The sequence below is a fragment of the Theropithecus gelada genome, chromosome 6, assembly GCF_003255815.1.
Source record: "Theropithecus gelada isolate Dixy chromosome 6, Tgel_1.0, whole genome shotgun sequence".
NCBI lineage: Eukaryota > Metazoa > Chordata > Mammalia > Primates > Cercopithecidae > Theropithecus > Theropithecus gelada.
The window spans coordinates 169,220,585-169,245,128 of record NC_037673.1 but is presented as its reverse complement, the minus strand read 5'-3'; the positions used below and the strand labels follow the sequence as shown (position 1 = coordinate 169,245,128).

The window sequence follows — 24,544 nt, the reverse complement described above, 5'->3', positions numbered from 1 at the left end:
ACCCTCAGGACAAAACATTACACTGAAGAAAACAAATGCACAAGAATCTAAAAAAAAAACTGGAAGGTAAAAAAAAAAAAAAGAAAAAAAACCAGCAAGCTTTACTATCACACTAGTCTTTAAGAAGAAAAATTTTAGGCCAATGCATTGGCTTACGCCTGTAATCCCAGTACTTTGGGAGGCCAAGGTGGGCAGATGCCTTGAGGTCAGGAGTTCGAGACCAGCCCGGCCAACATGGTGAAACCCTGACTCTACTAAAAATATAAAAATTAGCTGGGCATGGTGGCAGATGCCTGTAGTCCCAGTTACTTGGGAGGCTGAGGCAGGGGAATTGCTTGAACCCAGGATGCGAAGGTTGCAGTGAGCAGAGATCGCGCCACTGCACTCCAGCCTGGTTGACAGAGTGAGACTCTAGTCTCAAAAAAAAAAATTTAAAAAAACAAGAAAAAAATATTTTTTAATTAAGAAATTAAAAAATAAGAAAAAGAAATCAGCAGGCCAGGCACAGTGGCTCACGCTTGTAATCTCAGCACTTTGAGAGGTGAAGGCGGGTGGATCACCTGAGGTCAGGAGTTCAAGACCAGCCTGGCCAACATGGCGAAACCCCATTTCTACTAAAAATACAAAAAAATTAGCTGAGTGTGGTGACGTGCTCCTGTAATACCAGCTACTCAGGAGGCTGAGACAAGAAAATTGCTTGAACCCAGGGAAGAGGAGGTAGCAGTGAGCTGAGATCGCGCCATTGCACTCCAGCCTGGGCAACAGAGTGAGACTCTGTCTCAAAAAAAAAAAAAAGAGAGAAAAAGAAAACAGCAAATTTGTGAGGCTTTCATAGGAAATTCTCAAAATCAATAATACCCAAAAGATATAAAAGTGGTTTTGGTGTTGAAAGGACAGAGTGGAGGATGATTTAAGTTGCCAAGAGTAAGTAGGGAAAGCAGTAGTTTAGAAAGCTGTTTAGGAAGGAGAGTTACAACATAGACTTTGGAGGAAAGGTCATAAATTGGTAAAAATGCATATAAGGCTTGGCTAGTGATACCATTGCCACACCCTGCATCAAACTCGCTCCAAATCCTAGCCTACCCCACAAAGGTGAGTCAGCCTTATTAGCAAGAATGATTTTACAGTGCCCCCCTAAAAAAAAAAAAAAAAAAGATCCTACTATGCAGATGAAAAATTATCACAAAACCTACATGAAATAAGAGATTCCATCCATATTTGCCAAATAGGACAAATCCAAAGAACAAAGCACAACTTTTTTTTTTTTAATACCTGCAAGGAATATTCAATAAGCCTAACTAATGGAGTTCATCTGAAAACAAATTAACAAAGAAATTAAAGAGATTTTTAAACATCATCAAAATAGCTTCTCTAAAAACTTTCTTAAAAGAACGGATCAATTTTAGAATGAAGGCTTTTGGTTTGAACAGATGGTGATTAATTCCTCCCTTCTAACTAAGAAAAGCCCAACATCTCTAATAGTAGACTTTATTACTTACCAGATAAGCGGTTCTTAGCAATGCATGCATTCATTTAAACAGTTCAAGAGCACTAAAAGGTATCAGGCACAGTGTGAGGCAGTGAATATATAGAAATAAAACACAGACTCCGACCTCAAGGAGCTCACAGTTTAATAAGAAGACAAATAAGCCAAGAGAAAATCAAATCCAGATTTCAGAAGTGGTTTCAAGCAGCCCAAAATATTAGCATATTCAAAGTACAAGAGTTTAAGAATATAGTAACTAAAAATTTCCCAGTATCCCCTTGTGAGATGGAAAACATCATTAATCCCTACCACTACAAATTAATAAACTGAGATTATCTGTAGTCATCCAGCCAGAACCTAGGCTAGCTAGAACCAGAAACAAGATTGCGGGCCACATGTTTTTCAGTTCATAAAGGTCAATTTATTCTCTTTTCTAAACTTTTATGCTTCCACTTGAAATCCAGTTCAAGTCAACAAAAATGGTGAAATATTACATTAAAAACAAAGCAAAAGCTATCAAAAAAATTAAGTATTTGCCAGTTATATTTTTAGATTATGGCACCTCTGCTTCACTAGGCACTTAGCACGACTTGACATTTTCCCCGAAAAAAGAGAGGAGGTAACCTGTACCTTTTGGGCCTGGAAAAATCATCCTTCTCTCTTTAATTCTTCAAGCATCTCAGGCAATAAGCACTCAATGTCTTCATAGCTTCTAAGTTAACTGTATATTTGAATATAAGAACTACATGTGTTGACTATTTACGTGACTATCATCTCTTGAAACAGCCAGTTTTGTTAAGGATTATATGCTAAATGTGCTTGGAAACCTCAAGACAACCATATCCTGAATATATCTTAAGGCCAAAGTTTTGTCAATCAGAATGCGTCTCTAAAATCAACAAGATTTGTACCAATATTTGCTTTAAACAGCTTTTCAAGAAAACATTTATATGTAAATGAAGTAAAAATACAAAATACAATGTTGCCATATGCTCTTGTACTAAAAATTCTTCAAGGCAGGAGATGTGTACAATCTACAAATGCTCAAATTTACCTAAAGTGTCTATTTGTATATTCTGAAATACCTTAACATCTAAGTACTTAAAGCTCAATGACTGGGCCGGGGGTGGTGGCTCACCCCTGTAATCCCAGCACTGTGGGAGGCCGAGGCAGGCAGATTACGAAGTCAGGAGATTGAGACCAGCCGGACCAACACAGTGAAACTCCATAAATACGAAAATTAGCTGGGCGCAATGGCAGGCGCCTGTAATCCCAGCTACTTGGAAGGCTGAGGCAGGAGAATCACTTGAATCTGGGAGGCGGAGGTTGCAGTGAGCCGAGATCGTGCGACTGCACTCCAGCCTGGGGGACGGAACTAGACTCCGTCTCAAAAAACAAACAAACAAACAAACAAAAAAAACCTCAGTGACTGATGTCTTACAACAGGGGTTGACAAAACTATAGCCGTGGAAGCACAAATAGAGGCACAGCCTGATCTTGTAAATAAAGTTTTATTGGAATACAGCCCAAAAATATGCAGAACATATTTTCTACAGCTGTTTTCATGCTACAGATTGCAAAGTTGAGTAGTTGTGGAAGAGACTATAAGGCTGAAAAAGCCTAAATATTAACTATTTGATCCTGTACAAAAAAAAAGTCTGTCAACTCTTGTCTTAAAATAATCAGAACCAATTATCTCACAAATTTATGTCTAGTCTAAGAGTTTATCTATCCCCAAATGAGCTACTGAATATGCTGAAAGTATCAGTGAATTGTTTCTTAAAAAAATCCAAGTTCAACCCTGCAAGGATTTATTTCAAAATCACAAAACTGAGGCCGGGGTGGGGGGTCCACAGTGGCTCATACCTGTAATCCCAGCACTTTGGGAGGCCACTGCGGGCGGATCATTTAAGATCAGGAGTTCAAAACCAGCCTGGCCAACTTGGTGAAACTCTGTCTCTACTGAAAATACAAAAATCAGCTGGGCATAGCGGGGTACGCCTGTAATCCTAGCTATTCAGGAGGCTGAGGCAGAATAATCGCTTGAACCCAGGAAACGGAGGTTGCAGTGCGCCAGGATCATGCCACCACACTCCAGCCTGGGCGACGGAGTTAGACTCCGTCTCAAAAAAATATATATATGTATTTTTTAAATAAATATATAAATGCCGATCTTGACCGAAAATTAAGCTTTAAAAGCAAACAGTGATTTTAGCTCTTTATCTTTTAAAAACTGAGTTACATTAATAGAATCAATACACAAACTTACTGTACTCGTCACTTGTATTTAGTTAACCACCACCAGGAACCATGCTAGTTATTCCTTTACTTCTCACACTAGTATCCTAGAACCCACACACATCCACCCTGTAAACTAAGTAGAACATTGTCTATATAAAAGTTTGCTTTCACCTGCCATGACAGACAGAGAATGATGGTAAATCGAGCATCCAGACTCTCTTCTGGAAGTATTTAACCTCTTCTATGTTTATGAACATAAAAATCCCAAAGCTGATATACCAGTCATATGAAGGAATTATACTCAAATAAGTTCTATTGCATCTATTTGCCATTCTCAGAATAAGAGAGCATTATATAAGCAATGCTAATTGATTGACTTTATCGACCAATGCAACAATGAAAACTGCCTGGAATATTCTAGGTATCAATGAAAATTCTAGGTATCAATAAAATTTTTATTTTAATTTTCACTATACTTCTCTGTTAAACTAGGGCATTGTAAGGGCTAAGATTTCAAAAGCAACACAATGCCACCTGATAAAATAAGAACTGACAGGCCAGGCGTGGTGGCTCACGCCTGTAATCTTTGCGAGGCCAAGGCGGGCAGATCACCTGAGGTCAGGAGTTCAAGACCAGCCTGGCCAACATGGTGAAACCCCGTCTCTACTAAAAATACAAAATTAGCCGGGTGTGGTGGCGGGCACCTGTAATCCCAGCTATTCAGGAGGCTAGGCAGAATTGCTTGAACCGGGGAGGCAGAGATTGCAGTGAGCCGAGATCTTCCCACTGCACTCCGGCCTGGGTGACAAGAGCAAAACTCGGAAAAAAAAAAAGAAAAGAAAAATAAGAACTGGTAAATAAGCTAATACCCTTATTGACCCCAAAAGTTATACTTAACAACTCAAGTTTATCAAATAATCAGGGATGTTTTCATGTATCATTAGTAACAGAACTGAGTCAGTCATGCCAAAGAACTACAAAAATTGATGAATCAGGCCAGGCGCAGTAGCTCACGCCTGTAATCCCAGCACTTTGGAAGCCGAGGTGGGTGGATCACCTGAGGCCAGAAGTTCAAGACCAGCCTGACCAGCATGGTGAAACCCCGTCTCTATTAAAAATACAAAAAATTAGCTGGGCATGGTGGCACGCACCTGTAGTCCCAGCTACTGGGGAGGGTGAGGCAGGAGAATCGCTTGAATCCGGGAGGCGGAGATTGCAGTGAGCCGAGATCTTCCCGCTGCACTCCAGCCTGGGCGACAAGAGGGAAACTCCGTCTCCAAAAAAAAAAAAAAAAAAAAAAAAGAAAGAAAAAAATAAGAACTGATAAATAAGCTAATACCCTTATTGACCGCAAAAGTTATACTTAAGAATTCAAGTTTATCAAATAATCAGGGATGTTTTCATGTATCATTATTAACAGAACCGAGTCAGTCATGCCAAAGAACTACAAAAACTGATGAATCAGGCCAGGCGCAGTAGCTCACACCTCTAATCCCAGCACTTTGGAAGCCGAGATGGGTGGATCACCTGAGGCCAGAAGTTCGAGACTAGCCTGACCAGCATGGTGAAACCCCGTCTCTATTAAAAATACAGGCCGGGCGCGGTGGCTCACGCCTGTAATCCCAGTACTTTGGGAGGCCGAGGCGGGCGGATCACAAGGTCAGGAGATGGAGACCATCCTGGCTAACACGGTGAAACCCCGTCTCTACTAAAAAATACAAAAAAAAATTAGCTGGGCGTGGCAGCGGGCGCCTGTAATTCTAGCTACTCAGGAGGCTGAGGCAGGAGAATGGCGTGAACCTGGAAGGCGGAGCTTGCAGTGAGCCGACATCGCGCCACTACACTCCAGCCTGGGCGACAGAGCGAGACTCTGTCACTAAAAAAAAAAAAAAAAAATACAAAAAATTAGCCGGGCATGGTGGCACGCACCTGTAGTCCCAGCTACTGGGGAGGCTGAGGCAGGAGAATTGCCTGAACCCGGCAGGCAGAGGTTGCAGTGAGCCGAGATCGTGCCACTGCACTCCAGACTGGGCGACAGAGGGAGACTCCATCTCAAAAAAAAAAAAAAAAAGCCTGGGCGCGGTGGCTCACGCCTGTAATCCCAGCACTTTGGGAGGCCGAAGCAGCTGGATCACGAGATTCGGAGATCAAGACCATCCTGGCTACCACGGTGAAACCGCGTCTCTACTAAAAACACAAAAAAATTAGCCGGGCGTGATGGCGGGCGCCTGTAGTCCCAGCTACTCCAGAGGCTGAGGCAGGAGAATGGTGTGAACCCGGGAGGCGGAGCTTGCAGTGAGCCAAGATGGCGCCACTGCACTCCAGCCTGGGCGAGAGCGAGACTCCGTCTCAAAAAAAAAAAAAAAAATTGATGAATCATTTACCAATTATTCTTTTTCTCCAGCTAATAAAATAGAAGATAAAGCAAATTCTTAATACAGCTAACTCTTGATTAGCCCCTGCACAATCTATCCAAGGCATGTTCCTACGCCTAAGTACTTAACCAAAGATGCATCAATAGTTTGGTACCATTGACAATACCAATGTAGCCACAGGTTGTAATCCGACGTAAACACAAGCCTAAATTAAGCATTTAACAAGGCCAAAAGGATGCCAAAATAATCATAATACAATTAGATTAAAATAAGTTATTTTCAAATTATTCATACCATTTTCCCCTGCCTCTGGTGTATATCCTAGCTATTTTGGATTAAAAGATTAAAGATATTTAAAAGTACAATCAAGTGACAACTAGTTTACGACAGATCACAAGATTTACACAGAAGTCTTGTTTTCTGCTTTTTAAAAAAAAAGAAAAGAAATTCCAGGCCTTGATCCTATTTTTCACCTGCAGGGTATTCGCAAGAGAAAGTCCTAAAGAACCTTCGAAACTAAATAACTTTCTCTGGGCTCAGTTTTCTCAAGAAGCTGATTAATGTGGGCTACCAACTTATGTTAGCAAGAGGGGCAAATTACTACTAAGACTAGGACAAGCACGGGGCCTAATCTTTAAAAGGCATCCTGATGGGGGGGGGCGGGAAGAGAAACCCCGCCCAGCCCTCAACTTTCTCAGCTTTTCTAGTCCCGTTTTCTTTTATAAAATTGAGAAAAGCAAAACTTCCCCCTCACTCTCTGTCTCTTATCTGAGGCCTGGTACAGAAATTCAGACCGCTATTTATCCAAGTACCTCCTTAAGGTAGTCTTAAGGCTCAAGCCAGCTCAGAAACGGCAGAAAGATTTGCTTTCTTGGGTTAACAGGAGGGCGATTACAGGGTTTGGCGGCCAGGTCTGTCAGGAAGCATAGGGCCAAGAAAGAGGGAGAATCCAGAGACTGAGCTCCATCTAGTCCCAGGAACCACCCCCAGGGGAGGCTTGACTGCCCTCGGTACTTCCCTGCCTCCTCAGCTCGTGTGAGGAGAAAGGCGGGTCGGGGTCAGGCTCCCCTGAGCTACTTCCTGGTCCGATCGGACTCGCCTTCGGACACCCGAAACACCCCCGGCCCGGCTCCCTCGCCCTTTGCCCTGTCTCCTCCCCTCTCAGTGACCCACCACCACTGGTCCCCTCCCATCTAACATGGCCGCCCCGCCCGGCCCACCTCCGGCACAGCCTAACCAGTTGGTGGCCCCCGCGGCACCGCCTCCCCCACGCCCATTGGTGCAGAAGTCTCCATCAGCCCGGTCCATTGGACGCCAGAGCCTGCCACTCAGCTCCGAGGGCTCCGCCCCTGAGCCTCTTCAAGCTGCTTTGAGAAGACATATAAACAAATCCCGGGAGGGAGGCCCCTCTCGCCCGTCGCCTCCGAGGCGGGGACAGAATGGGGAGCGGCTACCCCCGAGACGCCCTGCTTGGACCCCCCTACCCCCAGCCCGCGCCTCCTCATCTCCTGCCAGCCTGGCTCCAACCTCCGCGGCCCCGGCCCTTCCTCACACGCCCCTCTCTCCCCTCCTCCCCCGCCAGTCTCGCCTCCCCTCCCCTCTCGGGCCCCTCCCACCCGCTCTCTTCTCTGACAGGCCGACGCCGGCAGCAGCGGCCCCGGGCTCGGAGGCAGCGGGGAAGGGCCGGGCGGCCCGGCAGGACGGACGCCCGGCGCTGCCCACCCCCGGCCTAACCTACTGCCCGCCCGCGTGTCCCATCTACCGCCGCCCCGCGCTTTTATGTAACCGTCCCGGGCCGGGGGTGGGGGAGGGGAGCGGAGCCCCCGTGACCCGCAGGCGGTGGCCTAAGGCCCGCGCGCCCTCGCACTCGGCCGTGGTCCCGGCCCCCGCCCCGCGCCGGCCCGGCCCAGAGCCCCAGCGCTGCTGCCGCCTAGGCAAGCGGCCCTCTGCCCCCCGCTCCGCTCGTCCCCCAGCCCAGGCCCCTGGGGGCTCCGGGCAGCGGGTGGCGGCGCTCACCTGTGGGTGTAGGGGCGGCTCAGGGACTGGGTCCGGTTCCGCTGCAGGGGCCACGGCCCCTCTCCATGCTGCCTCGGGTTTGTTTTGTTTATGTCCTTCCTGACGGGTTCCCGGAAATCGCGTGACTCGCCCCCCTCACGTGGGCCGCGGCGAGGAGGAGGAGGGAGGCGGGGGCCCGCCGGCCTCGGGCCAATCGCGAGGCGTTCCACAGCCCGGCCAATCAGGGGCTGGGTCCGGCCGGGCACCCCTGTCACGTGTCGCCGGAGGGGCGGGTTGCCGGGAAAAACCAGGAAGAGAGGGCGGAGCGGGGGCTCGGCGCCGGCCTCTGCAGTGTGGGCGGGGACGTCTCCGATACCCGGCAGCACGCCCAGGTTGGGAGAGGATGTTCCTTTTACAAAGGCTTGAAATCCGGCGTTTTATCAGATCTCAGTACTGCGCTGTGAGATCTGAGGTGTCCGTTTGCCCATTTTGTAGTTTAAGTTCCCTGAAACTTGAAGTAACTAACTTCATTAGTAGGGGGATTGTATCGATGACCTGGGTGATGGACCGCCTCCCCATCTGAACGTCTTAATTAAGTGAGAGACAAATCTTACCTTTTGTCGTTCGTTCATTCATTCACCGACTCAATATTTAGCACGGATGCCGAGACACAGGGATCAATCAGACTGCGTGCACCTTTGAAGAGAGAGACCCGTATACGACTGCACGAACAGAATGCCACTATTACAGAAGCGCCTAGACAAGCCTCCGTGACACATGGTCCTGAGGTTTTCTTGCACTTCCTGATCCTCTTAATAACAACAGCGTCCCTTTATTGAACGAGTACTATATGGTGGGCTTGTCGTCTCAATGAGTTTTCCCTGCAAGCACATGCAGTAGTAATATATCCATTTTTCAGACAGGAAAATTAAGGCTGAGAGGAGTTAAGTCGCTTGCGGGAGGTCAGGCGGCTAGTAAGTGAACTAGCTAGGGCTGGAGCCCTTGTCTTTTATCACAGCCTATTCTTCCAGATGCTTTTTGTACATCTTAAAGGCACGGAATTGATACGAACACACAACAGAAATTTGATTTTAGTAAGCACAGGGAAAGGAGGATTGGGGAATAAAGACGCCTGCCCAGGTTTCTATCGGGAGGAATCGCCTTTGAAAATGTGACTCCCTTTTGCACAGATTTTGAGAAGTAGTATAGTGTCGTTGTCAAAACCATGGACTTTGGAATGAAAAAGACGCACAGATCATAATCATCAGGAGAGCAGGGACTGGGCAGTGTTTATCCTGTACCTTCCATGCCTGGCACATAGGCAGTCATTGCACACTGGTTGAATGAATAGTCTGGATTTGAATGCTTGTTTCACCACGTGTAAAGCAACACAAATTAACCTCTGTGAAGCTCAATTTCCTCCTCCGTTAGTACTTTCTGGGGTTGATATGAGAACTAAGTGAAATAATTCATATAAAGCACTTATCAGAGTGCCTGGCATATAGTAAGCACTTAATGAATAGTTGAATTATTAAATTGTTTAAGGGCATCATTTGGAAGATGTACTGTAGACTAAATAGCAAGTACAGATAACTTTAGACTTTAGCAGGTTAACAGCCACTAAAATAATACTTCTGTACACAAAATTAATAGATAGCTATATGTAGATACCTAACAGGAAAGTAAAAGCATAAATCTCTGTAGCCCCCACAATACCAACCACATAGTAGGGCCTCCATGGAGGAATGAGGATTTCCCCTACTGCCCAGTGAGTACCTGGATTATAATTTTTTTAAGTCTAACACACACCACATTCTAATTTTCCACATCAACTGGAATTTAAAATTGAAAAAGAGAAAAACTAGCTTGGGACGTTTGAGCCAAGTTCCCTTGACTCATTCACGTGAGATTCACGCATTAAATCTCCCCGGCGTACGTGACAGACCATCCTTTTTTGTAATACTGTATTTGAAAAGGCTCCAGGAGATTATTATACCTTCCATTGATACACTGCCGTCTGGACACAGGCATGTTCATCTCCTCTACCGGGCAGTTCCTTGGGGTCAGTGGGCAGCCAGGTTTATCTCCTAGTGTGAGACTCGGCCCACTGAAGGTGTTTACTAGTGAATCACATTGGATTCCCACCTTTCCCTCTTCCGTTGTCTGGGAAAGGATGAGGTTTTGGCTAAAGGAGACCTTTCCATCAAGGTTTGTTAATTACTATATCCTGCTCCGAAATGAATGAAATCACTGGCTCTGAATTGATTTGTGTTTCTCTGGGTTTTATCCTGCCAGATTCTGTCACAGTCAAAGTTGGCAGGAAGTTGGAACTCTCTAATATCATTGGCTTCTTGTTCTAGCCACAAAGTAGTAACCAACTGGCATCACCACTTTCAAAGTGTTTAACCTGGCTCCTGCGGAATAATTTACATACCGGAATAGCATGAGTCAGAAAAAACACGCTTTACACAAATATGATACAACGGGGGGAAACAAAGCAATAGATACTTAACTCCTTTTCATTCTTAAAGTAATTTTTTTATTTTCGATTAGCTAACATATATACGCGGTACAAAATTCAAAAGGCACAAAAAAGTATTCAGTGAATATTAAGTCTCTGTCCTGTTCCTGTTTCTTGGCTACTCATTTTCCCTTCTCAGAGGGAACCACAGTTACCCACATTCTGTGTCTTCTTCCAGAGGTATCCTTTGTATGTGCAGGCATTTTACCTGGTTTAAACCTTCATGTGTTTGGAACACTGTTCTTGGAGCCAAGACTCCAATTTGAGCTGTACCACTAACTATAAGATCCAAGGTGACCTCTCTGAGTTCCAATTTCTTCACCACAAGGGATCAGGACTAAAACTGGGTATTCTCTATGATCTTTTTAACTTCAACACTGAGCCCACATCCTGAAAGAATTAAAATGGTTGGCACGGGTCCTAATTTTCCATATGACCTGTAGGTCATAAATTTGCACTGTGTGTAAATCTTCATTACAGTAGATTGAGCTCTGCCTGCTGCTCACATAGACATCTTTTAAGAGAGTGTTATTTCAAGTCTAAATGTTTTCTTTCCCGACCCCTCTAGGCCTGTGTGATTTGTTAAATAAGACTTCACAGCTTTAGAAGTGAGATTAATTAACTCAAAGCTGGAAGATCTCCAGGAAAAGCTGTGTCCTTCTGACACTAAAAACTGATTTTCTTTCTGAGAAGACTGGAGTGAATTGAAAAGAGATACTGATTGATGGTTGGCAGTTGGCCTCCATCCTTCGTTCATCTTATCAAAAATATTATCTGGGGCTGGGCATGGTGGCTCATGCCTGTAATTCCAGCACTTTGGGAGGCCGAGGCGGATGGTTCACTTGAAGTCAAGAGTTCAAGACCAGCCTGACCAACATAGTGAAACCCCGTCTCTACTAAAAATGCAAAAAAAAAATAGCCGGGCGTGGTGGTGGGCATGTGTAGTCCCAGCTACTAGGGAGGCTGAGGCAGGAGAATGGCATGAACCCAGGAGGCAGATCTTGCAGTGAGGTGAGATCGCACCATTGCACTCCAGCCTGGGCTACAGAACGAGACTCTGTTTCAAAAAAATAAATAAATAAAATAAATAAAAATACAAAAATTAGCCTGGCGTGATGGCAGGTGTCTGTAATTCCAGCTACTCGGGAGGCTGAGGCAGGAGAATCGCTTGAACCTGGGAGTCAGAGGTTGCAGTGAGCTGAGAACATGCCATTGTACTCCAGCCTGGGCAACAAGAGCAAAACTCGGTCTCAAAAAAAAAAAAAAACTACTTGGGCTGGTCCAAAGGTAGTGAATTATCTCTATTGTTCACAGTTAGTTACAGATGGAACTCCTTGTTCTGCTCTTTTCCCTGACTACAGCACTTGACTAATCTTTAAAAAATGAAATAAAAGAAAATAATTATTTGGGGGAAGAAGAAAGGTCAGTTCTTCCCACTGCCTGATCTCTCAAGAGGACACAGTGTTCATGTGACAGCTCTGAGCCTCGGTTTCTTACTTCCACAGAAAGCACTACCATTGGTCCCAAATATCCTTCTCTAGTCTCCCATTTATTTACCCTGATTCCTCACCCCATCCCATTTCGCTTACCTAGCACCAGTCCTACTACAGAATAGGAGCCTGCTTGTGGTCTGAATGGACAGATTAATATCTAAATTCTGCTCAACCTCCATGGCTCAAGATCTCACCTCTTTCATGGAATCTGTTTCTACCGTGTCTATTTCTGCCCTCATTAATCTCCTTTCCTCTACCGCCGAACTAAGCACTTAATGTACTTACTGCTTTGTATTATTCATATCATGTGTGTTGATACTATTTCTTCAATAAAATCAAGTGGGCATAAACACAAATCCTCGAGTTATGAAGAAAGAATGCAAAGCACTTCATTAGATAACCATCTTCCAGCCTGTGTTTAGTGATGGGCGGGGGTTAGGAATAGGAACGGGAGAGAAATAAACTGACATCTGTGGAGTGCCTCATGTGTGCACTGAAGATACAATCCTTGCCCTGGAGGAGCTCAGAACCTGGTGGAGGAGACTGGCCCCAAAATCCAACACAGAGCTCATCAGAAGGGAGCCCTTAGAGGGTTGTTAAGAGCAGGACGCATATGCATTTCAGTACCACCTTTTTGCTAGAAAAACTTACTTGAATAAGTAACTAACCTGTCTGTTCCTTAATTTCTGTAATAACTTGCCTCACAGGTTGATTCTGAGGATTAAATGCAGGGCCTGATGCATAATAGATACCCCCAGCTGGGCAAGGTGGCTCACGCCTGTAATCACAGCATTTTGGGAGGCTGAGGCAGGAGGATTACTTGACCCAGGCATTTAAGACCAGCCTGAACAACATGGTGAAACCCTATCTGTATTTAAAATAAAATTTAGGCCGGGCACGGTGGCTCACGCCTGTAATCCCAGCGATTTGGGAGGCTGAGGCAGGCAGATCACAAGTTCAGGAGTTTGAGACCAGCCTGGCCAACATGGTGAAGGCCCCGTCTCTATTAAAAATAGAAAAATTTAGCCGGGCGTGGTGGAAGGCGCCTGCAATCCCAGCTGCTTGGGAGGCTAGGCAGGAGAATTGCTGGAACCCGGGAGGCGGAGGTCAGTGAGCCGAGACTACGCCACTGCACTGCAGCCTGGGCAACAGAGCAAGACTCAGAATAAATTTTAAATAAAATTTAAAAATAGATGCCCCCCCTTCTCCACTTTACAGGGAGGGACGTGCCTGGAAGCTTCTTAGTAGAGAAGCAGCAGAGAAGGGAAAGTAGCCTGGCAAAGAGAAGGCAGCCAGCGACTCAGAGGGCTTTGGGATTCTGTTATCTTCCAAGGCAGCATTCCTCTCAAAATTGTTTTGACTGTTTCACTAAGACTGGAAACTCCTAGGACAACTAATAGCTGCTATGGCTTTTTTGTTTTGTTTCATCTTGTCAGTGCTGAGCTGAACATACACTGGTAGTATCAGCAACTCTAACTGATAGCAAACCAGGAAGCTAAGGAGTGAAAACAATTTAGCATTTGTTATAGAAAATACTCCCAAATGACAGGTACAGTAAGACATTTTGTTGATGAGGTCAGAAGTAGGATGATAAAAACAAAGTGGAGGAACAGATCGATAAGAAGATCAAGACCTGTAGCCTTGAGAATAGTTTGTTGAAGTGCAAATGAAGGCGTGGACCAAATAACCCAATCCGATTAACCCAGTGAAGTTAGATTCCCAAGTGAAGGAAGTCAATTGTTCAGAGAGGCTGCCGAAGTTCGGAAAATTGATGATGAAGTTAGGGCATCCTATTATCCAAAGTATTTTTTTTAACCCACAAATCCACAAAGTCATAGATTGCCCTCATGTGACAGCAAAACTTGGGACTATGGCCAACAGTTTTTTTTTAACTTTGAGTTTTCATCTTGTTTTCACAAGGTCCAGACTCCAAGATGAAAAGTGTAATGTAAATGGGTACAACATTCTGAAACCACAATAGTAGGACGTAAAGCACATCAACAGACCTGAATGCCAGCTGTAGCTGGCATCTAGAAGAGAGAACCACTCTCTTCTACCCAGTATTTCCTGCCTCCTGTCCTATGTTAAGAGAGGCAGTACCAGGAGGAAGGACCAAGTTTCCTTCTCATTACTCAGTTCCCATGTCTCAGGATCTACCTACAGATAAAACCAGAGGGATTCTGGCCACAGGCCACAGGTGAGCTGGCTACAGGTGAGCTAGCTACAGCACTTTCCTGTTGCCATGACAACCCATCAGCACGACAGCCAGTCTTAGGCCGGGTGTGGTGGCTCACACCTGTAATCCCAACACTTTGGAAGGCTGAGGCGGGAGGATTCCTTGAGGCCAGAAGTTCAAGACCAGCCTGGGCAACATAACGAGCCCTTGTCTCTACAAAAAAGTTAAAAATTAATGGGATGTGGTGGCACATGCCTGTAGTCCCAGCTACTTGGGAGGCCGAGGTGGGAAGACCGCTTGAGCCCAGGAGGTTGAGGCTGCAGTGAGCTATGATCATACCACTGCACTCCAGCCTGAGCAATAGTCTCAAAAAAATAAAGAGGGGGCCTCTTGTCTACTTACCCAGTCATCTCTCCCCAGCTTGGCGAAAGAAGAAACCACCTTTGGGGAAATTGGGAGTAATGGTGGGACTTGAAGTAGAGATTAGGACAAAGTAGGGGATGGTTCTCCCCTCCTCCTAACAAAGGGAGTAATGACACAGGTTCAGGCTTCTGTGAACACTGTGGGAGACGAGAGGACCCAGTACGTGGTTTTTTTCTCTCCTCTCTGGGTGAGGAACAGAGGAGCTGGGAGTTTTAAGAAGGCAGGAAATGTGTCATACTACTCTGTGACCTGCCCCAATCCAATTAAAATCTGGTGAAGCATAAGGCAACAAATGTAACTGAAACTGTCCCCCCAGTGTTGACAAGACTTGCATGCCAGCTTCTGAACAGAAATATAATTAAGCATTCATCAGGCTTCCCTCTGGCCCCACTTCCTTGTTGCTAAAAGTCATAGAGCAGCCAGGTGCAGTGTCTCACGCCTGTAATCCCCTCACTTTGGGAGGCCGAGGCGGGCGGATCACGAGGTCAGGAGTTCGAGACCATTCTGGCTAACATAGTGAAACCCCGTCTCTACTAAAAATACAAAAATAATTAGCCAGGTGTGGTGGCAGGCGCCTGTAGTCCCAGCTACTCGGGAGGCTGAGGCAGGAGAATGGCGTGAACCTGGGAGGCGGAGCTTGCAGTGAGCAGAGATGGCGCCACTGCACTCCAGCCTGGGCCACAGAGACTCCGTCTCAAAAAAAAAAAAAAATGGTAATGGAGCACTAGGCACTGACCAATTGTATCCCTGTTGTTCCTACAGGTAGGATTTCTGACATCAGGGCCATCAGACCGCTTAAGAATTGATTTCCTGTCAGGCGTGGTGGCTCACACCTGTAATTCCAGCACTTTGGGAGGCCGAGACAGGTGGGTGATGAGGTCAGGAGTTTGAGATCAGCCTGGCCAATATGGTGAAACCCTGTCTCTACTAAAAATTCAAAAATTAACTGGGCGCGGTGGCAGGTGCCTGTAATCCCAGCTACTCAGGAGGCTGAGGCAGGAGAATCGCTTGAATCCGGGAAGCAGAGGTTGCAGTGAGCTAAGATCGTGCCACTGCCCTCCAACCTGGGCGACTCCATCTCAAAAAAAAAAATTTTTTTTTAATTTCCATCCCCATTGTTCCTATAGACAGGATCTCTGACATTAGAATCATAAGACTTTTGTTTAAGGCTCACTTAAGATGTTTTCCAGACCCCAACTCCAGCTCCCAGTTTGAAGACCCTCACAGAAGAATGGGATCGGCATGACAAGCCAGCTTCTTCAGCTCCCTGTCCCATGACTTCACTCTGCACTCTTCAAGCCATCAGCCATCTCCACACTTTGGCCCACTTCAAAACCGTTAGAAACCCTAGCCCCAAACTCCTCAGGGAAATGGATTTAAGGTTCCCTCTCCTCTCCTTGTTTCATGACCCTGTGATTAAACCTGTTTGTCTGCTGCAACCCGGTGTCACATGCATTGACTTGTTATGCATCAGGTAATGAACCTGGGACCCCTTCGGGGGACTTGTGACAGGGGTGTGGCTTACTTACTCAAACCCCTTGCTGGAGGGAGAGCACACAGGTGAGTGGGTGCTGGAGCCAAGGCGGGTGCTTTTGGACTCGGGCCCCATGGTAGCCTCTAGGGGTGTGTTACAATTAATGCTCTTTCAGCCCTTGCCGTCCGTCGATAGCTAAGTGTTAACCAGCTCAGTGGAGAGTCAGGGTGACAGCCTTTTACACCCTGCCCTCTTGGCACCTGGGTTCTTGTCCGGCATCCGAGAAGAATCAGGTCACACAGACTTGAAGGATGGTGAATGTGGAGGTTTTACTGAGTGATGAAGGTGGCTATCAGCAGGATGGGGAGCAGGAAAGTGGACAGAGTGGGAATGAGTTTGGCTGGGGACTCATCAGCCGATCAGCTGCCTCTTTGATGTTCAGATGCTTCTCTTCTCTCCTCTGCCGCGCTACTCTGCTTCTCTGCCAGTGGAGTTTGGGGTTCTTATGGGTACAGGATGGGGGGTCTGGCAGGCCAGGGTGGTTTTGGAAAAAGCAATATTTAGGTGGGAAAATAGGGATGTGAAGTTCTCATTTAGGGCCCCAGGCCTGGGGTTGTGGGTAGGCCTTTACCAGAGAACCACTCTTTTCTACCCAGTATTTCCTGCCTCCTGTCCTTATCACAGTTACATAATGTCCTTAGGGCCTGGCACACAATATGCACTAGGTAAAAGATGGCTATTGTTGGGCTGGGCACGGTGGCTGACGCCTGTAATCCCAGTGCTTTTGGAGGCCGAGGCAGGTGGATCATGAGGTCAGGAGTTCGAGACCAGCCTGACCAACATTGTGAAACCCCGTCTCTACTAAAAATACAAAAAATTAGCTGGGCGAGGTGGCGGGCGCCTGTAGTCCCAGCCACTCAGGAGGCTGAGGCAGGAGAATGGCGTGAACCTGGGAGGCGGAGCTTGCAGTGAGCCGAGATCGCGCCACTGCACTCCAGCCTGGGCGACAGAGCGAGACTGTGTCTCAAAAAAAAAACAAAAACAAAAATTAGCCAGGCGTGCTGGAGCATGCCTGTAATCCCAGCTACTTGGGAGGCTGAGGCAGGACAATCGCCTGAACCCAGGAGGTGGAGGTTGCAGTGAGGTGAGATTGCGCCATTGCACTCCAGCCTGGGCAACAAGAGCAAAACTCCGTCCCCTACTCAAAAAAAAGAAATAAAAAAAAATTACTAAGAATATCAATACAAGAGCAGAGCATCAAACCCAGTGCAGGGGTCTTCTAAGCGAGGGTCCCTGTGTGACTGCCCCATGAAATTCACCGTCTAAGACCTTAGAGCGCCAGGTCAGACAGTTCTACCATCCTTTAAGAAAACTCAATACCTAGAGACTGGAATTAAAAAAAAAAAAAAAAAAAAAAAAATTTGATCTCTCACAAGACTTTTTTTTCCAAGCCAACTTTCAGTAAATGAACATTTACTGAACACCTTTTTGTGCATGGTAGGATCAAACCGGAACAAACAAGGGATCCTGCCCAGTAAAGCTTCTGCAGCCCCTGGGAAAGACATGAGAGTTACGTACAATTGTGATAATGGAGACAAGCAAAGGTTGCTGTGGGAAGCAAAGAGCGCACACCTCTGCAGGGAAGGAGGCGGGGCACTGCCTCCAAGACGTGCCCCTGGGGCCGAGCTGAGAGGGGTGAAAGTTTCCAGGCAGAGGGAGGTGAGATGGGGTGGTACTTTCTCAGCACCGTCTATCCACATGCAATGTGACACTGGAAAATCCCATTCCGACCCCATGCTTCAGAAATGCTGGCAGAGAGCATGAAGTGCTCACCCTCCCTGGGACATGCAGGTACCAGCCCCCTTGGGCAACTCAGGAAAATCAAGGCAATCCCCTTTATTGCATAAGGGCATTGACGTGTCACCGGAAAACAAAACAAAACAAAACAAAAACAAACAAAGAACTACCTTTGGGTCTGATAGTCTGTCCCAAAGGCAGGGGATTAGTAATTCCAACCCTGTCTTGTGGGGAGCTGGGGAGAGAGGGGAGCTGGAATCCCAGGCATGGCAGGAAATTCATTCTGAGGACATTGAGAAGCACAAGACCCTGCCCATTCCCAGGCAGCAGGTTTAGGATTCTCCAAATGGCCTCTGGCCTTATTTTCAGAAAGCTATTGGCTTCTCAACAGAAGGTAGTATACGAACCATGTGACCTTTCCGGGCTAGGAACAACTATAGGCACTGAAAGGTTGAAAGTGTGGCCAAGAAGCTAAGACTACAAGACCATCATCAGTGGGTAAGGTGAGGAATTTTACCTCAGAAAAATGGAGGCTCAGTGACAGCCCTGAACCCTAAAGTCAGACTCCCCTAGGTTTAAACCCCATTTCCTCTAATTAACACTGTTCAATAAACCATTATAGGAGGCCATTGTTTTGGAATAAGCTCCTGCACTAGGCCCCAACAGACCAGCCTAAAAATCAAAATGGAGTCAGCCATGTTAAAGTTCCAGATCACCAAACCTAAAGAGTTTTCTGACCTTGCAAGAAATCAGGAGGGACAGACAACAACCAATTTCCCAAGCAGGCTAGTTCCAATCTTCAATCAGTATGATAAGGGAAGTTCCTCTGTTTAATCCTTAAACAAAAAAGGTAGCTAACCTTTTGTTACTAACCAGTTACATTTCTATAGTTCTGTCTAAAAGTGACTAATATGCTCTGTTCCTTCCTTCTGCTTTCTTCAGCCCTTCTCTGTGTATAAAGCCAAGTCCTTCTCCTCAGCTCTTTGGAACTCACTCAGTTTTATGGAATGAAGTGTTGCCTGATTCTAGAATTGCAAATAAAGCCAATTGAAATCTTTAAACTAGTTTGTTATAATTTGGTCTTTTGATAATAGCTTGGAACATTGGGCCTCAATTTCTTCATCTATAAAATGAAGATAATAAATATATTTAATAGGGTTGTTGTGAGGATTAAACAAGTTAAAATATGTAAAACATTAAGAAAAACATCTGTGGTCTGGGTGTGGTGGCTCACGCCTGTAATCCCAGCAGTTTGGGAGGCCAAGGCAGGTGGATCACTTGAGGTCAGGAGTTCGAGACCAGCTTGACCAACATGGTGAAGCCCCATCTCTACTAAAAATACAAAAATTAGCTGGGCATGGTGGCGCATGCCTGTAATCTCAACTACCTGGGAAGCTGAGGCAGGAGAATCACTTGAACCTCAGAGGTGGAGGTTGCAGTGAGCTGAGATCACGCCATTGCACTCCAGCCTGGGTGACAGGAGTGGAACTACGTCTCAAAAAAAAAAAAGAAAAAAGAAAAAAAAAGTAACATCTGTATGTGGAACTGCTGTGTGTTAGGTATTATTATTAGCCATAGGACTGATAACAATGAAGAAAAAGTAGAAAAAAAAAAACCAGCTGTAAGCCGCTCCTAGAATCTCAGAAATGGGCAGCTTGGCTGTCGGTTGAGTGAGGGCAGGGTGGAGTCCCTGTAAACATCCCAGCTGAAGGGCAGCCAAGCTGTTGGAATGACAGTAGGTTTGATGTACTGTTGATCTGTTTTTCCAGCTATAAAAGAGGGACAATATGTGTCCCACTTACTTCCTAGGATAATGTATGTAAAATACTTAATAAGCTGGGGGCGATGGTGGTGCTGACAGCTATCCAAACCAGGGCCATTTACAATGGCTGCCCCTTATAGAGTCCTCCCCTTTCCTTGCCCACCCCTTAAGAGTGGGTGCTCCTCAGGCCTGCAGCTTAGACAGCCTCTCCTCTCACTCTACACACATTCTTCCTGGCCCTTATCCACACCCACAGCTTCCATTATCTCTGCATTGGTGCCCACATTCTAACCTCCAGGCCCAAATAACAATTGTCCACTGGGGGTGTCCCTGCATGGACACCTCAGGTTCCTGAAACTCTTTGTCCACAGCTGGACTCCACTGTGTCCCTAAGCTTGACACCACCTTTGCAAATACTATGATAGTGACAGAAATCCAGCATTGCTGACTCCATCTTGCTTCTAACCTCACCAGCTAACCGTCTTTGCTCATTCCTGGGTGTAGGGCAAGAAAACTATGGGAGGAATTTAGTTTATAGTTTAACTTTAAAACAAAGATAGCAAATCCCTTCATCACACAGGGACCAAACTACCTTCATAAAACTAACAGATTAGCCGCAAGGTCAGAATTATGGTTCAGGAGTCATGTAAATGGAGGTCACAAGATGTGTAACCTCCCCAGTTGCTCCTATAGATAACGTCACTATTGTAGAACCTAAGACTGGTGTTTGAGGTATCTTTCAGACCTTGTATTTTGATGGACCAGCTGGTGCCACTCAGATGGGTAACCTATAACCAAGAAACTGACCCAACTGGTCTCGTGGCCCCCACCCAGGAACTGACTTAGTACAAGAAGACAACGTCAACCCTTTATGATTTCATCCCCAACTCAGTCAGCATTCTCTATTCCCTAGCCACCTGCCCACCCAGCTTTCCTTTAAAAACTCTAGCCTCAGCGGGCCAGGCATGGTGGCTCACGCCTGTAATCCCAGCACTTTGGAGGCTGAGGCAGGCGGATCACAAGGTCAAGAGATCGAGACCATCCTGGCTAACAGTGAAATCCCGTCTGTACTAAAAATACAAAAAAATTAGCCAGGCATGGTGGCAGGCGCCTATAGTCTCAGCTACTCGGGAGGCAGAGGCAGGAGAATGGGGTGAACCCAGAAACAGTGAGCTGAGATCGCGCCACTGCACTCCAGCCTGGGTGACAGAACAAGACTCCGTCTCAAAAAAAAAAAAACCAAAAAACAAACAAAAAAAACCTCTAGCCTCAGCGGGGTGCAGTGGCTCACGCCTGTAATTGCTGCACTTTGGGAGGCCAAGATCGGCGGATCACGAGGTCAAGGATCAAGACCATCCTGGCCAACATGGTGAAACCCCATCTCTACTAAAAATACAAAAACTAGCTGGGTGCAGTGGCACGCGCCTGTAGTCCCAGCTACTTGGGAGGCTGAGGCAGGAGAATCGCTTGAACCCAGGAAGCAGCGGTTGCAGTGAGCTGAGATTGCACCACTGTACTCCAGCCTGGTGACAGAGCGAGAATCTACCTCAAAAATAAAATAAAATAACATATAATAAAATAAAATAAAAAATAAAAAATAAAATAAAATAGAATCTCTAGCCTCTGAATTCTCGGGGAGGCAGATTTGAGAATGATTTCCAGTCCTTCTGCTTGACTGGCATTTTGAATATTAAATTGTTTCTCTGCTGCAACACTTCAGCTGTTTTCAGTGCATTGGCATTTCTGGGCAGCAGGCAAGAAGAATCCATCAGGCTATAACAAGCTTGTTGTATCCCCTGTGCCTCCATCCTAGTAAAGGGCTCCATCACTCAGTGGGAACCTGGTGTAATTCTCAACTCCTCCCTGTCCCTTATTGCCCCCACATAACCAATCACTCACTGAAGTTTATGTGTATGAACTAATAATTATGGCCCCATTGTAGCTTCCTCTCCTAATTCATTTCCATTACCACACTCCGGGGCACCTACCTCTCCTGGACCCCTGCAACAATTTCACAGGTCCGCTGGAAATACCTCAGATACTCCTCTCTGCTAAGCTCTTTTTAAATTTTTAAAAATTTTTTTGAGATGGAGTCTCACTGTGTCCCCCAGGCTAGAGTGCAATGGCGTGATTTCGACTCACTACAACCTCTGCCTCCCAGATACAAGCAATTCTCCTGCCTCAGCCTCCTGAGTAGCTGGGATTACAGGCGCACACCACCACGCCTGGCTAATTTTTGTATTTTTAATAGAGACGGGGTTTCGTCATGTTAGCCAAGCTGGTCTCAAACTCCTGACCTCAGGTGATCCTCCCGTCTCGGCCTTCCAAAAGTGCTGGGATTACAGGTGTGAGCCACCATGCCCGATCCTCTCTGCTAAGCTCTTACTCATCCTTGGGGTTTACCCTGAAAGGTCATTTCCTTCAATAACCCTTCCTCCCACCACAAGTTTAATGTTTCTAGGGCTCACTCTTACCTAGAAACCTGTACTTCCCTAACATACAGCACCTTGCTCCCGTGCGGTCCACTCACCAGAAGCACCAGCAGCACCTGGGAGCTTGTTGGAACTACAGAATCATTGCTCCCATCTTGATTTAATCAGAATCTGTTAAAACACAATCCCCAGGCAATCTGTACATTACCATTTGAGAAGCACTGGTGTAGCATAAATAACCATTCATCATTACTGTTGAATTCTCTTCCTTGCTAAACTCTAGGCTGTAGGAAGTCAGGTTGCTGAGTCTTTTTGCTCAAGCAGCTAATATCAGGACAAAAAACAGGAGCTGAAAATATCTGTGCAACCTGGTTGAATCTGGCCGAACTACTTTTTCAACCTGTTGTTGAAAAGCGTCTGCAGCTTGGACAAAGTCACACTTAGCTTCTTAACTTACCCTTCCTCAAATACAGGCTTACTTTGACAAAATATCTGCTCTGCTTGTCCTGTTTTGGAGTGGCAACCCACAGTAGTACCACACTGTGGACAGTGTAAAGAAACCAGGGAAACCATGTCAATGTCCTGACAGAAATGGAATCTTGACTGGATTCATGCCGGGGGGCAGTATTAGCTGCTGAGCATCCTCAGCTACTGGAATACCCTCTTCTTTTGGAGCTGGCTTGGGGGCAGTGGGAGTTGGGAAAAGAGGGCCAATACATTTCACTGAGAAGGGATTCTAACTGAAGCAGGGGCAGCCTGAATGAAAGCTTTGCTTGGAGCAGCTGGGCATGGAAGAACAGTGGGGCTTTCTCTAACCGGTGTGGGACCCCAGAGCACTGATACCCTAGGCTTCCACTTTTCTATGTGGGAAGAATCAAAATCAATGCTCCCTTTTCATTTCCCCCTGCAGTCACTGTGAGCACCTATACAAAAGGTTAGAGTTTTATACACGGAATGATCAGTGCTCTGTCCTGCACAATGAAAACGATCACAATTTCTGTGTGAACTCACTGATTTTCATTGCTTCATAGTAGCTTCAATGTTTTAATAAATCTAGCTGACTTCGTTTCCCCTGACCCTGAATGTGTGTATGTGTGCACTAAATTATATTTGAAGGAAGTACTAACACTTCTGACAATGATGCCCTCAAAAATATACTTTTTTTCTTCCTGATTATAAAAGTAATACATGCTGTTTATGGAAAATTTGGAAGACACAATATTGTAAAAGACATAATCACATTTGACATCTTGGTCTGTTTCCTACCAGGCTTTTTTCTGTGTATAGAAATTCTGTTGTTGTTTTTTTTTTTCCTGTAACATAATATTCTGACCATTATCTTTTGCTATTAAGGTAACTTCTATTGTTTCTTTTTACTACACTATTACATTTTCATTGGAAAAAATGCTGAAAAGGAAAACAAAAAATAAGATGACTTGTAATTACCATCTAGAGGCAAGCAATGCTAGTAATTTTCTTCTCTTTTCTGTCTCTTTTCTAGGCATATATTTGAAAACAAAATTGATTTTACTTCATTTGGATGCAGCAACATGATTTAAACAGCTCCTTACGTCGGCATTAGGTTATTTCTAGTTAACTGCACTGTGATAAGCATTCTTTACAATAATGTTTTATGTTGTGCTTTCCTTTGAAAATTATGAATTTTCTGCAATTAATTTCATCCACTCAACTCTTGAGAGAAAGTTGAAATAAAAGGGCCAGGGGAAAAGTAACACGTAACGTTTGCTGTAGTCTCCATCTCCATTTTTCTTGTTGTTTTTGAGATGGAGTTTCACTGCGTTGCCCAGACTGGAGGGCAGTGGCGCGATCTTGGCTCGCTGCAGCCTCCACCTCCCAGGTTCAAGCAATTCACCTGCCTCAGCCTCCCTAGTAGGCACCCACCCTAGTGGCAGCCTCCCTAGTAGGCACCCACCACCATAGTGGACTAATTTTTTTTTTTGAGGTGGAGTTTCGCTCTTGTTGCTCAGGCTGCAGTGCAATGGCACCATCTTGGCTCACTGCAACCTCTGCCTCCCGAGTTCAAGCGATTCTCCTGCCTCAGCCTCCCGAATAGCTGGGATCACAGGCATGTGTCACCATACCCGGCTAATTTTGTATTTTTAGTAGAGACGGGGTTTCTCCATGTTGGTCAGGCTGGTCTTGAACTCCCGACCTCAGGTGATCTGCCAGCCTTGGCCTCCCAAAGTGTTGGAATTACAGGTGTGAGCCATTGCGCCTGGCCTCCATCTCCGTATTAAACACATATGTTCTCCCAAACCAAAAAGAATTTTTGCATAGAGGATGGGAGTATGAAACTGTTCTAAAATGTGTAGACACATATTTTAAAATATAATTTATGTTAATAAAGG

General features: G+C 45.7%; 1 protein-coding gene across 2 annotated transcripts in view; it reads right to left on the bottom strand.

The window, feature by feature from the left end:
- Nucleotides 1-8,246, bottom strand: part of CREBRF (CREB3 regulatory factor) — an 84,984-nt gene extending 76,738 nt beyond the window's left edge. For both annotated transcript variants that reach the window (XM_025387181.1, XM_025387182.1), the window contains exon 1: nt 8,119-8,246. The gene's annotated coding sequence lies outside the window, so the exon portion shown is untranslated. The remainder of the gene's footprint in view (nt 1-8,118) is intronic.
- Nucleotides 8,247-24,544: the final 16,298 nt, after the last annotated feature.